The 15,793-nt window shown below is 40.9% G+C and overlaps 1 long non-coding RNA gene across 1 annotated transcript; it reads right to left on the reverse strand.

The window, feature by feature from the left end:
• Nucleotides 1-9,923: 9,923 nt before the first annotated feature.
• LOC137151887 (uncharacterized) lies at nt 9,924-13,609 on the reverse strand. Its single transcript, XR_010919394.1, has 3 exons — nt 13,597-13,609; nt 10,412-10,473; nt 9,924-9,998 (listed from the first exon to the last, which is right to left on the reverse strand). It is a non-coding gene; the product is annotated as an uncharacterized lncRNA (long non-coding RNA).
• Nucleotides 13,610-15,793: the final 2,184 nt, after the last annotated feature.

Consider the following 15,793-nt stretch of genomic DNA (forward strand, 5'->3'; position numbering starts at 1 on the left):
GTAGCGACACCAGTTTACATCAGCTGAGGATCTCACCACAAGTGCCTTAGCGCACACATATATTCATAGATTCTAAGACCAGAAAGGACCATCATGATCATATAGTCTGAACTTCTGTATAACACAGGCCAAAGAACTTCCCCCAACATAATTCCAAGAGCAGATCTTTTAGAAAAAGATTAGTCTTGTTTAGAAATTGTCAGCGATGGCGAATCCACCACAATCCTTGGTAAGTTGTTCCAGTGATTAATTAGCCTCACTGCCAAAAAACATACGCCTTATTTCCAGTCTGAATTTGTCTAGCTTCAACTTCCACCCATTAGATCATGTTATACCTTTTCCTCCTAGATTGAAGAGCCCACTGTTAAATATTTGTTTCCCATGTACATACTTATAGACTGTTGTCAAGTCACCCCTTACCTTTCTCTTTGTTAAGCTACATAAATTGAGCTCTTTGAGTCTATGACTATAAGGCATGTTTTCTAATCCTTTAATTATTCTTGTGGCTCTTCTCTGAGCCCTCTCCAATTTAAAAACATCCTTCTTTAATTGTGGGAGCCAGAGCTGGATACACTATTCCAGTAGCAGATGCAACAGAACCAAAATACAGAACCAAATACTACCCCTACTACAGATTCCTGTTTATGCATCCAAGGATCACAATAGCCCTTTTGGGCAAAGCATTACACTGGAGTTCATATTCAGCTGATTATTCACCATGACTTCTTTTTCAGAGTCACTGCTTCCCATGATAGAATCCTCTATCCTGTAACTATGGCATACATTCTTTGTTCCTAGAAATATACATTTACATTTAGCTGTATTAACACCATATTGTTTGCTTGCGCCCAGTTTACCAAGTGATCCAGATCACTCAACCATGTGCATCATTAATTTTCTAAATATCAAACTTAAGTCAGCTGAAGGAAAAAGGCACATCTGAAACAGAAAATTATCTTTCCCCACAATAGTCCCCTGATAAATCAGAGCCTAGAGTGTGACACATTTTATCAGAGCCCCCTTTGCAATTGAGATGAGCTTTTCTTTACAAAAATGACAAATTAAGTTTGTGTGTAAAGAAATTCATCTTTGAATGTGTCATGATGTATAATACAGCAACAAAGTATTGTAGAGACATTATACTTACAGTAAATCTTAGTTATAGGAGTTGGGAGTCACCTATCAAAATTAAAGCAGGTTGTGATTAGAGAACTGCATGATGATAACATATCCTGCATTACAAGGGAGCTTTTCCAATATTAAAACATAAAGGGAGTGTATAATTTCTTTGAGCTTCTTCTGATGTCTCAGACAACTTGTAATCAATATGCAAGCACAGTGAACTGAAACTCTGATTTTAATACCACTGACATGTCCCTCCTTCAAAACCTGGCAATTTTAATGCCATTATTATTATTAATATGAACAATGCAAGCTACTCATGAAAGATGCAAAGTTACCACTCTGCTTCTTTACAATTAATACTGGGAGGAACATGCATGCATGCTGGCCTGAGATACCAAAAGAGAAGAGAAAACTCCAACAAGTAGCAGTTCTACTTTTTAAAGATGATTGCAACGTCACCCTTTCAAAATGAGTTTGTTCAGCCCCCCACAATCTCTCTTCTGACAAATGCCATCAGAGTTGTGAGGTTCTGGAACAGTCTTCCAGATAATTATAGTGGGGGCAGACAACCTAACTAGTGTTAAGATGCTGCTTGATAAATTTATGAACAGGATTATATGATGGGATTGCCTGCAATAGCAGGGGCCCGAACTCCATGATCCAGGAGTCCCTCTTCCAGTCTTAAGTTCCTAGGCTAAGATTGTGGAAAAGGCCTTCAAAGAATTATTAATAATAAACATTGTTTGCTGTAAATTACTTTTAGATTGACATCATCTAATATTTTGGGCGGGGGCTATGGGGAATAGGAAGAGATTTAATTTACTTTTCACTCTGTAGCATTTAATTTAGACCCAAATTTTAAGTATCCACTAATTCTGGCTGCCCGGGTTTTTGGGTGCCCAATTTATAACAATAGTTTGCGGCCTGATTTCCAGAAGTCATGAGCCTTCCCAGCTGAAATTGGTTGAAGATGAAAGGGTTCTGCACTTCTGAAAATCAGTCCCTCTATGTTTTGGATTGGATACTGAAGAACAGAGGCTCCCTATATTAGTGGATCTTTCTGAAGATTTCAGCCCGAGATTTTTGTATTTCATTCCATTCGACCAATGTGTTGTCAGTTTTACTTTTGTTACTTGGTGGTACTGATTCTCTGGCACTACAAGACTGGTGGTATTGGAAACACAGCAGGGGAATATACAAACACTGCTTCTGACTGACTAAAAGTAGTTGGTAGTGACGTTTAAGCTACTTTTGTTTTCCCCTCAACAAATTGACAGCAGTGCTGGGAACAGTATGGAAGGATGGCACGTTTTAATTTCTGCCTAGAATGGGTTTTTTATGCAAGGATTAAGAAGAAGGGAGCATCCAAATGCCACCTGAAAGGGATATTTGTAAGATTTCTAGATAATAGCTGATGGAACTCGAAAATCATAGAATCTTAGGACGGGAATGGACCTCAAAAGGTCATCTAGTCCAGATCTCTACACTTATGGCAGGACTAAGGATTATCTAGACCAGTGTTTCTCAAATGGGGTTCCGCGAAGAAGTGGAACCATGCTGCCGAACAGCTGGTGGCGTGCCACCAAAACCAGCCTACACCGCGCCACCGAAAAGGGCAAGATTTCCTGGACTTGTCGGCGGAGGGTATCGCATGGCCGTGCAAGGGTTCCGCGGTGAAATATAATTGAGAAACACTGATCTAGACCATCCCTGGCAGGTGTTTGTCTAACTTGCCTCCCTAGGCAATTTATTCCAGTGCTTAACTACACTGACGATTAGGAAGCTTTTCCTAATGTGCAACCTAAACCATTCTTGCTGCAATTTAACCCCATTTTCTCTTGTCCTATCTTCAGAAGTTAACGAGAACAATTTCTTCCTCCTTGTAACATCCTTTTATGTACTTGAGAATTGTTATGTCCCCCTCAGTTTTCTCTTCTCCAGACTAAACAAAACCAATTTTTTCAATCTTCTCTCATAGGTCATGTTTTCTAGATCTTTAATCATTTTGGTTGCTCTTCCCTAGACTTTCTCCAATTTGTCCACATCTTTCCTGAAATGAAATAATCATTTTGATTGCTCTTCCCTAGACTTTCTCCAATTTGTCCAATTTGTCCACATCTTTCCTGAAATGTAGTGCAATACTCCAGTTGAGGCCTAATCAGTATGGAATAAAGCGGAAGAATTAATTCTCATGTCTTGCTTACAGTACTCCTGCTAATGCATGCTAGAATGATGATTCCTTTTTGTGACCCATGTTACACTCTTGACTCATTTAGCCTGTGATCTTCTATGACCCTCAAATCCCTTTCCACAGTACTCCTTCCTTCGGAGTTATTTCCCATTGTGTACATGTGCAACTGATTGTTCCTTCCTAAGTGGAGTACTTTGCATTTATTCTTGTTGAATTTCATCCATTTTACTTCAGACCATTTCTCCAGTTTATCCAGATCATCTTTTAATTTTATCCCCCAAAGCACTTGCAACCCCTCCCATCTTGGTACTGTCCACAAAGTTTATAAGTGTACTCTCTATGCCATTATCTAAATCACTGATGAAGATATTGAACAGAACCAGAGCCAGAACTGATCTCTGTGGGACCCCACTCGATATGCCCTTCCAACTTGACTGTGAACTACTGATAATTACTCTCTGGGAACAAGTTTCCAATGAGTTATGCATCCACCTTATGGTAGCTCCATGTAGGTTTTATTACCCTAGTTTGTTTATGAGAATGTCATGCGAGACAGTATCAAATGCCATACTGAAGCCAAGATATACCACATCTACTGCTTTCCCACTATCCACAAGTTTGTTACCCTGTCAAAGAAAACTATCAAGTTGGTTTGACATGATTTGTTCTTGACAAATCCATGCTATTACTTATCACCTTATCTTCTAGGTGTTTGCAAATTGATTGCTTGATTATTTGTTCCATTATCTTTCCAGGTACTGATGTTAAGATAACTGGCCTAATTTCTCTGGGTTGTCCTTATTCCCCTTTTTATAGACTGGCACTATATTAGCCCTTTTCCAGTCCTCTGGAAGCCTTCCCATCTCTCATGACTTTTTTAAAATAATTGCCAGCAGCTCAGATATCTCCTCAGTCAGCTCCTTGAGTATTCTAGGATGTATTTCATCAGACCCTGGTGACCTGAAGATATGTACCTTGTCCTCTCCCAACTTTAGCCTCTGATCCTACCTCATTTTCACTGGCATTCACTGTGTTAGACATCCAATTGCTACTAACCTTTTCGGTGAAAACAAACAAAAAAGTCATTTAGCACTTCTGCCATTTCCACATTTTCTGTTATTGTTTTTCCCGCCTCATTGAGTAACGGGCCTATTGTGCCCTTGGTCTTCCTCTTGCTTTTAATGTATTTGTAGAATGTTTGCTTGTTACCCTTTATATCTCTAGTTAGTTTAATCTCGTTTTGTGCTTTGGCCTTTCTAATTTTGTCCCTACATACTTGTGTTATTTGTTTATATTCATCCTTTGTAATTTGACCTAGTTTCCACTTTTTGTTGGATTCTTTTTTGAGTCTATCATTGAAGATCTCCTGGTTAAGCCAGAGTGGTCTTTTGCATAATTCCTATCTTTCCTACACAGTGGGATAGTTTGCTTCTTTGCTCTTAATAAAGTTTCTTTGAAAAACTGCCAACTCTTCTAAACTCTTTTCCCCCTTAGACTTGCTTCCCATGGGATCTTACCTACCAACTCTGAGTTTGCTGAAGTCTGCCTTCTTGAAATCCATAATCTTTATTGTGCTGTTTTCTCTACCATTTCATGATCACTCTCACCCAAGCTGCCTTCCACTTTCAAATCCTCAACCAGTTCCTATTTGTCAAAATCTAATTTAAAATAGCCTCTTCCCTAGTCACTTTCTCACCTTCTGAAATAAAAAATGGTCTCCAATGCATTCCAAGAACTTGTTGGGTAATCTGTGCTCTGCTGCATTATTTTCCCAACTGATGTCTCAGTTCTCAGGTAAAGGCAGGGTTTCTAAATGGTCATCATGGGCCCATCACCTATCCTCAGCCAATGGAGAGGGGCTGCGTAGCTGGAGGAACAGAACAAGGGATACCTTAAGTGTAGGGAACGCTGACAGGATGGCTCCGTGCCACCTGCACTGCAGTGTACAGGTGAGGCTAGGGAAGAGAGGGATGCACTGGGGGCAGTGGAGATACACTTTGGCTGTTCTGTATTGTAATGACCCATAGAGACCCTGCAGTGGCGCATAATTTACAGCAGCCCCTGTTCTCAGTCCCAATCACCTCCAGGATCCAGAAGGCTCAAAACCCACCTTTGCTCAACCTCCCACCTCCCCAGCCACCTCTGTCTGGTGAGCTCAGCTCTGCTGGAACTGAGAACGGGAGCCTGTGTCTGTACTTAGCTAGAGAAGCAACACCAGCAGTGTCAGAACAGCTGCCTATTCGCTCTTTAAAAATGTAAAAACAGTCTGGGCTGAGGTGACCCTCTAGTCCAGTCATTTTTTGTATTTGATCTGCACCCTTGAAAGCTTCTCTGTGGCAGACTTTCCTCCCTCTCCCTGATGAAAAGTGGAGTAAAGAGCTTCACTTCCTCAGCAATAGAGCTCTTGCCTGTCATTAAATTCCCTTCCTTCAGCATCAAAGGGCCTATAAATCTCCCTCACCGACTTCATGTATTTGTCATCATTTTATCATTTATCTCTACTTCTGGTGCAATGTTCCCCCCTTTGATCTTCAATCTTACTTTACTGGGTGATTGTCTTGCATTGTTTTTAGTCTCATGGCCAGAGATTTTGATTATCGCCATCCTTCCCCAACACGTGATTGGCACAGGTAATTAGGAGAAAAGATGAGGAAAGTTTCAGAGATCTCACACAGGGCAGAGTTAGGGTGAGACACACTGAAAAGGATCCCAATTACTGGTGGTGCAGAGAGAAAGCGAGTGTTGTGTTGTTAGAAAGGAATGACAGCATTCAAGGAGCACACAGCACACATCTGTAGCAGAGGGGCTATGCAACTCCAATGAATGTCATCCATCAGAGAACATTTGAAGGAAGCTGGACTGTCAGTGCTTCCTTCCCAGTGAGGGTAAGAAATGTTAAAATCATTGCAACCAAGAAATGCACAGGATATCATTTAGACCTTTATAAGTACATTCAGGCAAGGTGGAGGGCTCAGTGAAAAACAACATGCTATGAAACTTTTCAACCTTTCATAGCCAGTTAAAATCCTGCCCTGTTCGGTAGTGACTGAAGGTTTGTTAACCAGCCAGTAACTAGGTCATTCAACATAAGGAACGCACACCCAGCGTCCACACTTGGCCTTTTCATTTAACAGCTTTCATATTCAGAAAAACTTGCTTCACTGTTTGAGAATTGATAATGGGAGATTTAGTATTAAAAAAGCCTCAAAAAACTTTCATTACCTAGCAACTTGATCAGCTTCCCCATCTGAAGATAATAATACTTCTTCTCACATAATGTGTCTGTTAAGTATATTTAAATTGTAAGCTCTTAGAGACAGGGACTATGGGAACCTATTCTAACTGCTGCTGCAATACTAGTAATAATACAGTCACTAACGAGCTGATATGCCTTTACCATTTGTAACTCTAATCCACGTTGCATGACTGGAGCCAGGAAAATGTTTAGTTTCTAACTAACGCTCCTGTGTGTCACACCTTTATTTCAATCACCAGGGCAGACAGAGAGGCCAGGTCCTCTACTCTTTTTATAATTGCCATGGCAGCTTTAATAAGAAGTGGTCACAAAGATGGCACCTACACTTATACAATGTCCTCTAGCACCATCCTAGGACAGTAATTCAACACTGCCTCACCAACACACTGCTTGCATCATCTCAGGACTTCCCTATTTGTCTATTACCTGAGGACCAACCTGACTTCTGCCCCATTTAACTTGAGAGATTTGACAAGTTCACAGCCTGCAGTAGACACTAGGATTAGGAGATACCATTCAACGTGATATGGTCAGTAAGAACAACAAAAAGGAGAGAGTAGTTTATCACAGCAAACATGTGAAAGGACATGGTCTGGGAAAAGGAAGAAAGCAAATATATACAAGGTTATAACTGTGGCTTCTACTGACCTGTTCCAAAAAAACCCCAAAAAACCAAAACACTGAAGTTTAAACAGCATACAAACTACTGACAACAAGAAGATTCCCCAACATTTTATGGGTTGAACCATCTAGAGAAGAGTGAGACAAACTTTTGTTTGAAACAACATGCAAGATATCACAGAGAGACTGGGCAGTTGCATAACCAGCTGTCCAATTAAAGGCAGCTGTCATTTTAGACTGGAACAAACTGCTGAGGCATGGCTAACGATCTGCTTCTAGCGAAATGGCAGCATTCAGTTCCAAAGGGAAAAGTGACTGTAAAGAAAAGAGCCATCATAGCCACTCAATGTTCCCTTGTCCCTGGAGAAAGAGTCCAAAAGAAGAAATCACTTTGTTGAGCACATCAAGATTTTGAATGGGAAGATGAGAGCCGGTGAAGAGCTTTCATGGGCTACTGTTACTAGTGCACAATACACAGCGAGGATGAGCAAGAGGCGATCAGAAGGATTTCACGTTTCCTGAAGTAAGAAATTCTCTCTATTGAATGAAAAACCATTTTTAAGGAGCGGAGAAGACAATGAAGTAAAACAAGTTGAAGTTTAAAAGGAACTAGGATGTTGATGTCTAGTGTGAAGAGGTTAAAAGGGAGGCAACTGGAAAACATCAGCTTAAGTGGTGAACACAGCCATAAAAGAAGCCTCAAAATTCTGTACCAAAATCTTAAATGCAATTTGTTGGGAATGATAAAAGGGAAGCAGAATGGTCTTATTCAACATGGAGTAGGGACATTTCCATACAGTAGTAACTTTTACTCAGAAGGACCCCAAAAAGTTGATGTATTACTTGCAAATAGTTCAACCACTGCTAATGTCAGCTGCTTTGAAATAAAATGTAGCAGTTTTTTAACAGTGCACAGCAACACAGGTGTTTAGGACAGGAAGTGAGAAATAAAAAATGAAATCCAAATCTTTTCTGGGACACCAGTTATCCAAAACCATAATTCTGATTGGCTGTTTGGCCTTCTTGGAGTCACTACCGTGTACTAAGGCTGATCAAATTATTATTAATATTAATTTTGAATTTTTCTTCCTGTCCTCTCATATGTTAGACACTAAGATCACTAGATGAAGCTATCCTTAGTACATTCTGAAGTTAAAAATAAAAATGAACACTGCCTCTACATTCTGTTGATTAAAGCTTTTGTTCATTTTGTTTGTGTCAACTTTATAAGAAACAAGGAGGGAAATGAAACTTGGTTTACTGGACTCTCCTACCTCTGAGTCCAGTAAGCTAAATGCATTTCTCACTTTTTTCCAGAAGTAATAGAAAAAGTAGTTAAACCACTGTATTTAAGTTGTCATCATTTCTGTAACTCCTTGTCAAAGTCACTTCACATTTCATAGGAAAAAAAAACCACATCAACTTCTGGTCTAAGCTACCAATTTTGGGGCCATTATGACTTTTCAAAGAGCAACTGAGTTTCCATAGCAACTATGGAGCTTCTGGTTGTCACTCCGTAACAGAGGTGCCAGGGTAAATCAGGATAATTCTTCATGAAAATAATTGAATAATTTTCTTGGATTAAAAGGAGCCTACGTCCCATTTTCAAAAGGGACATAGTCACTTAAGACCTAAGTTAATTTGACTTTCAGTGAGAAAGACTCCTAAGTGCCTAAATTATTTCTGAAAATAGGACACTGGCACTTTGAATTGGCTTAGTTATGTTTTGTTTCAGCCTTAAAGAGGTTTTTCTCCAATTATAAGAATTTAGGCTATGCTTGTCTGTGGGGAACTTGTTCATAGAACAATCTCCACAGCTAAGACACCACCAGACATGGTCAATTTATACGATGGATAAAGTTATAAAATTATAGGGCATTTTGTTTTCAATCTCCTCAAGGTAACAAAGAGACAACGTGGCTGGATATGGCTCAGATATTTGTAATGACTACTACAAATTAGCGGTTATAGATACTAAGAAAGGTGTATTCAAATCCACTATAAGGCTGGTCACCATTACCTCCCCCATATTCCATTGCACAATTGTGTGTAGGTCTCCTAGGACAGCCATGCCTAGGGCACTCTCCAGCATCCAACCTGCTTCAGTTTCCCCTTTCTTCCACCCATGAAAAGAACATAGTCCCCCAGTGTCCCATACGAAGCCTGCCTCTGAGCTTAGTTTATTCATACACATTAGTACAATAATTCCCCAGAAGCCCTGAAGTAAAACCATTCTGCAATTTCCACAACAAACATAAGGATACAATGGATTTTTCCCTTTCCCCTCTCCAAGGCCATCACTTCCAGGTTTCCCACCTGAGAGATAACAGCAGTTTATTCTCAGTTCCTTTGGCCCCTGATCCAGGATGCCATTCTCCAGGCCTCACTGACTGAGGGTGTCCAATCTTCCCACAGCCCTTCACTTAGGTCTTTGCCCTCAGGGTTCCCCCTCCATTTCTCCAGGCATCCGTGCTGGGGAGTTCTACCCTCAGGAGATCCATCCTACTGCAACAACCTTCCTGTTGGATCAGCCTGACCAAAGGACCGGCCACCACAGCCATCTGCTTGTCATGGGTCTCGGGCAGTAGTCAGTTGTCACCAATACTCTTATTATAGCTCCCATCCAAATTCAGCTCTCTCCACTGGGTCTCCTGAAGCTCTCTCCCAAGCAACGCTTCTTACCTGCTCTCCCCTGCTGTCCCCCGTGTCTCTCAGCTTCCACCTGCACCTCCTGTGTGTTTGACTCCTCTCAGGGTCCGACTTTCCAGGTCTCTGATTCTACAGTTGCCTTCCCCTCTCTTCAGCCTAATTGTGGGGTGCAGGGATCAACTGACCAGTCGAAGGAGCACTGGCCTTTTCCCTCTTAATGGGCCAGTGTCACCCTGGGACGATAGATATGTTATGGGGTGTTTCCCTCTCTCTCAAATCAGGTTTTGAGGCAGCAACCTCAGAGTAGCCTCCATCTTGATATGCCAATATTATGGCAACACTGCAGTCCCAATCAGTGGGTACTGAGGAAAATGCTCCTCAGCAGTATTTCTGAAGGAAGAGTGGCCCAATTTCACATCATTTTAAAAGATCAATATAATTAGAAAAGCCCTTTTTTCTCCCCATTGTTCTCTCTTTGTCCCACATCAGCTTTTCACATTACATTTCCCCACCATTCTGTGCAGCAGCCCCACACTTGCCCTGTTCAACTCTACTCTTTCTGTTCCTACCTGTGCTCCAACAAGCCCTTTGTAAACAGCGTTTTACGTCCACCGCTGAGAAGAATGCTGACCTAGAGCAGGGGAAGCAAGGACAAAAGCCACTGAACAAGACTGCCACTAGTTTTAGGTACTTAAAATTTCAAGAAGAGAGAAGCAACTAAAAAAAAGGAGGAACAGCTATGAGGGAAAGGGAAGGAAAAAACCAGGAGACAACCTTTTGAAGTGAGGCCAGGCCCCTCAGCACACAGTACATTTGGACTGCTGATACAATAGGGTAAACGTCATTAGCGTCACCTATCCATTCAACACATCACTGACAATCGTAATAGCATCATCTGTGATAATTTGACTTTCCTTTGAATTAAATTGATTAATTTATGTTGTGCAGGAGGATATCAGATGTTTTGCTGGAGTTAATGAGAGCATTCAGACTGAAACCAATACATCATGTGCCAAGGTTTTGTTCCGTCATGTCTATTCTGCACTAGGGCCAGGTAATGACCAGTGCTATAGTGTTTCAAATCATCTGGAATAAGGAACAGGTATTCTGTAGATTTCAATATGCTTTTCTCCAACAGTTTTCACAAAACATACATTACAGTGTAATTCAATGGTAACTATGCTTCCCTTTAACTAATTACCAATTAACATAACCAGAAGTTTAGCTGCACAATTGAATTGTAGCCTAATGGATAGAACATCAAGATAAGACTCAGGAGATCTGGGTTCCACTGGCCTGCCAGCTGACCTTGGGTAAGTCACTTTGACGCAGGTGCCTCAGTTTCCCCATATGTAAAATGGGGATAACAGTACTGACTTCCTTTGTGAAGTGCTTTGAGACTGGGTGAAAATCAATATATATAAAGTTTTACTTATATAAAAATATTATTTTTATTACCTCTAGGGCATTATCCTGAATACATACATTTTAAAAATCCAAGACCAAGATTATCAAAAGTGGTCAGTGATTTTGGGTGCTCTGCTGGAGACATTTTAAAGGCGTGTGGGTGCTCAGCAAATCAGGTTTCAGATTGGGCACCCAAAAACTGAGGCACCAAAAATCATTAGTGTTGGCTGAAATGTATTAGCTACATTGTATTTACACTATTTTTTCTTAGTTAGGTAGTTAGCCTCCTAGTCATATGAGTTAGTGGTAATGATAGACATCATAAAGCAATAGCACAGTATGAATACAATGTTATTGCAATATAATTACAATCATTGCACTGAAAATGAAACCTATATTGTTATACAGAGGAGAAAATCTAACTACTATTTGAGGTTTGGGAAAGAGCAGTGAAATATGAATTTTTCATAAAGGAGGAAGAAATGGTTAACTGGAACATTGATACACATGACAATATGTGGGATAGGCAAATCCTTGATACATTGCTTAAACAATGTGTCTTGATAAGGCTAAATGATGTTCCAAATACAGTACCACCGTACTAATCCACATGCGTTATAGTCCTTGCAAAGATGTAAGAGCTGATGCTGTGGTGTAGTGAGGTCTCAGTGTCATTTGGATTTCATAAGTCCTACAAAACCTACTATAGTACATTTACTATAGCATATTATCAAATGACAAAAGACAAACTATGGAACAAAATACATTTTGTCATGTGTTACCATTGTTTGCTTGTTTGTTTGATCATTCTCTCATCATTCATTTAATCATTAATTTGGGAGATTCAGTAAATTGCAGGTCTTTCCAGGCATTAAGTTAAAAAAGTCACTACATTTGATGACTACTTCCTAAGCCTAGAAAATGTGTATCATATTTAAAGGTAAATATTTTATCAGGAATAAATAGAAAACTGTTGCCTTTCTGTGGCTTGGAGTTAATATGATTCGATACCCACTTTAAATTATGCTTTTAATTATCTACTCATTTAATTGCTTGCATTTACCATTATTTAAATTTCCCATTTACCTCCAAAGAAAACATTTTTTTCATATAGAGCTTTGTGCTACGTTTCCTCTCCTTTCCTTTTAAGATCTTTACTATTTTTCAGGAGGGAACATCTTCTTTGTCTTTCTTCATTTTTAGTCCTTTTCTCCCACTCTTTGCAGCTGCCTTTGTCTCCCCCCCCCCTCAAAATTTCCTTTGATTTACAGTTTTGATTTTTTGTTTCCTCCCAGTCATTGGCTTGCTACCAAGAGATGGATGATGTCTTGTGGAAACACTGTAATTGCTGTGTCAAAAAGATAGCACTGGTAAGCTGGTATGATTTCAATAACTGACTAGGGAGCAGAAGATTAGTCAATTGTTGATTAATCAAGGAGGAAAAAAACATCTGGAGAGCATTTCTCTTTCAAACCCACCTACCACCCTATTTGATAGATATATAGATAAAAATTCATTTGATTCAAACAGCTTTTTTCTTCCATTAAAAGAGAGAGTTTCCAAAAACTGAAAATTGATTGATAAAGCATTTCTATTATAACAAGAATGACACTCACAAGATCACCACACTTCCAACTAGCTCCCCTTTCCCTTACAAAAATGTGTGATTAAAATCAACCATGCAGCTTCCACACCCTAAGGCAGAGCTTTCAATCATCCAAATGGGGAGGAGAACCAGAGACTCCATGTGGTCCACTGGGAACTGTGCAACTTCTATTGATTTTACAGGGAAAGTGCCAGATACCATGGTTATAGGCATCAATATAAAACCCTGAGATAGAAAGACTGTTTAAATATAAACTGCAACCCCACCAACACAAGAAAAAAAATGTTTTAGTCAGTCATCCCTCCATTACTGCAAATTCAATACTAATGGGAAAATTTGAATTTAGCTGTTAGTACACAGTGAAGACAGAAGTACTGAGGCCCAGACCCTCAAATGTATCTAGGTGCCTAAATAGCTTTAAGGATCTGGAGCCAAGTTCTTATCATTAGGGTTAGCGGGAAGTTATAGATAACTTAGAGCCTATTTGGTGACACTCTTATTCATGCTGAACAGAATCTGCCTCCTCTAATAATTCTATTGAAACCCGTGCGAATCTCAGAGTAATGTATTACTCTACATGTCCAAGAAGGACAATTCCTGGTCCTCAGAATCCCTTATGGCTACGGCCAACTGAAGTCAAACATTTCAACACTGCTGCAAAGTTGGAAGCAGAAATAAAGTCATTTTTGATGACGACATTGTCAGAGTTTTTTGCCCTCGCCCCAACCAGCTCTAGCTTACCGAATATAAACTTGTCCCATTCCCACAGTTCGGTACATCTCCTGTAAAATGAGTCTTCAGGCTGACTGCAGTCCTCAGGCCTTGCAAATCCAGTTCCTTCTGATCCCCTGGCTTTCCCCCCTTAACAGGGCAGTCCCCTGTAGGAGCTGTTTTCTCTTTCACACTGATATTTTCCTGATTATTTATTGCAGCTGGAAGGCTCATCCCTCTCTGCAGGCTTGATTCTGCAGGTGTTGAAGTGATTTAATTCTGTCTCCAGAGCAGAAAATTAACCCTTTCCTGCTCTGGCTCACTGTAGAGTCTGTACACCCCACCATGGGAAGCTAACAAATTGCCTCACTCTACTAAGCAAGGGCAGGGTGCATGTTCTGCATTACCTGAAGTGTTCGAGTGTCTGGCTTCTTCAGTGTTTTGTAGCCATCCAGCCTGGATCCGATAAACACCTGGTTGAATGTGGCAAGCACCACAACAAGCCAGGGAAGATCACACCTGCAGACTTCAGTAATAAATTGAGTCACCTAGGACTAAGAGAGTATTGAGCTCTTACGACACTCTTCTTTAGCAGAGCTGATCCATCAACACATGTAAACCCAGTTTCTGCCCCCAACCGGCTCTCGGGTCCATCTTTCCTAGACTGAGCCACAGCCAACTCATTCAAGTCCCTATCTCAGCTAGGCCCTGGGAAAACAAAGAACCAGCAACAACTAGATCTGGTTAAAAGGAAAAGGAACTTAAGAGTCAATATAGGGTACGTCTACTCTACAATTAAACACCTGTGGCCAGCTCGGGTCATCTGACTTGGGCTTGCGGGGCTTGAGTTGTAAGGCAGTAAAATTGTGATGTTGATCCCGAGCTTTGAGATCCTGCGAGGGGGAGTGCCCAGAAGTCAGGCTCCAGCCCGAATATGTGCACAGAAATTTCTAGCCCTCCAGTTGAGCTGGACCAGACATGGCTGTGGGGTGGATCTTTTATTCCATTGTAGATGTACCCTTGAGGACAGCACCACAGCCCTAAAACACGTCACAGCCTCCCACAGTGCTCACATGCACACTGAACAGGAGGGTAATACAATGGAGACCTGCAGGAACCCCGGCAGATAGATAGTGGGCAGATAGTGACCCAGTACATGCATTGGCAGCTCCCAAAAAGCAAAGAATGGATACACCAAAAACGCTGCATCCCCCATCGATCTCTGACAGGCCTTTTGCTTAAATTATCAACAGCTCTCAGTAAATGGTACCAAAGGCTGGCAAGAGAGCTGTTAAACTCCTCCCTAGATACTGGAGCTTTGTCCATCACTAGCAGGAAATGACTGATGCATGGTGCTAATGCAGTCTTCACACTATCCCTAAGCCTAAAACCAGACCAACATGCCTGGAAAATGCCACAGTAAAAACCATTTGAAGCTGATACTGAGCAATCTCACGGAGCTGTTCATTGCACAGAACAATTCCTTTGGTTGGAATTTCAGTCACACTAGTGAACCAGGTATGTGTGGGGAGAAGGGGGAGAATTGGGGGCAGGAAGGGTGTTGTAAGGATAAATACTTTAAAGATTGCAGGATGCTCAGATACAACACAAATGGGGGTCACAAAAGTATAATACAGAAAGATCATTTTTAAACTTCCCTGACAGCAACAAGCATAGGCACACAGGCCCTCTCTATCCCCAAACCAGTTCAGAAAAAGTTGTTCATCCTAGTTTTAAAAGTTTTTCTGTGACAGTTCACTTCATTCATCACAAACAACTGGCACACCAAGGTGACCCAAGAAGAAGAGACAAAGAGGATCCTAAAGGTCTCACTGGGCCGTTGGCAGAATGATCCAGAAGTCGTATGACACCTTCCCTCTAAGAGAGCTTTGAAGCCTTGTTTTATCCACCATTCCCTGACCTCAGACCCATGAAATAAGCACCCACCTCAGTCTAGTGATTTCATCTCAAATTAATGAAGCAGTGTTGCCTGTTGAATAGAGCATTGGATGAGACTTGGGTTCTAGTCCCAGCTGTCACTGGCCTGCTGGATGACCTTGGGCAAGTCACCCCACCTCTGTGCCTCAGTTTCCTCACCTGTAAAATGGGGATATGGTAACTGACCTCCTTTGTTAGGCACTTTGAGATCTACTGATGAAAAGTGCTATGTGAGAGCTAGGTATTACTATTATTAATTGAACTTCTTTATGAAATTAAGTTTTCCTTC

This window comes from Emydura macquarii, unplaced genomic scaffold, assembly GCF_026122565.2.
Source record: "Emydura macquarii macquarii isolate MOO-44397 ecotype Brisbane River unplaced genomic scaffold, CSIRO-AGI_Emac_v2 contig_1119, whole genome shotgun sequence".
In the NCBI taxonomy this organism is placed as follows: Eukaryota; Metazoa; Chordata; order Testudines; family Chelidae; genus Emydura; species Emydura macquarii.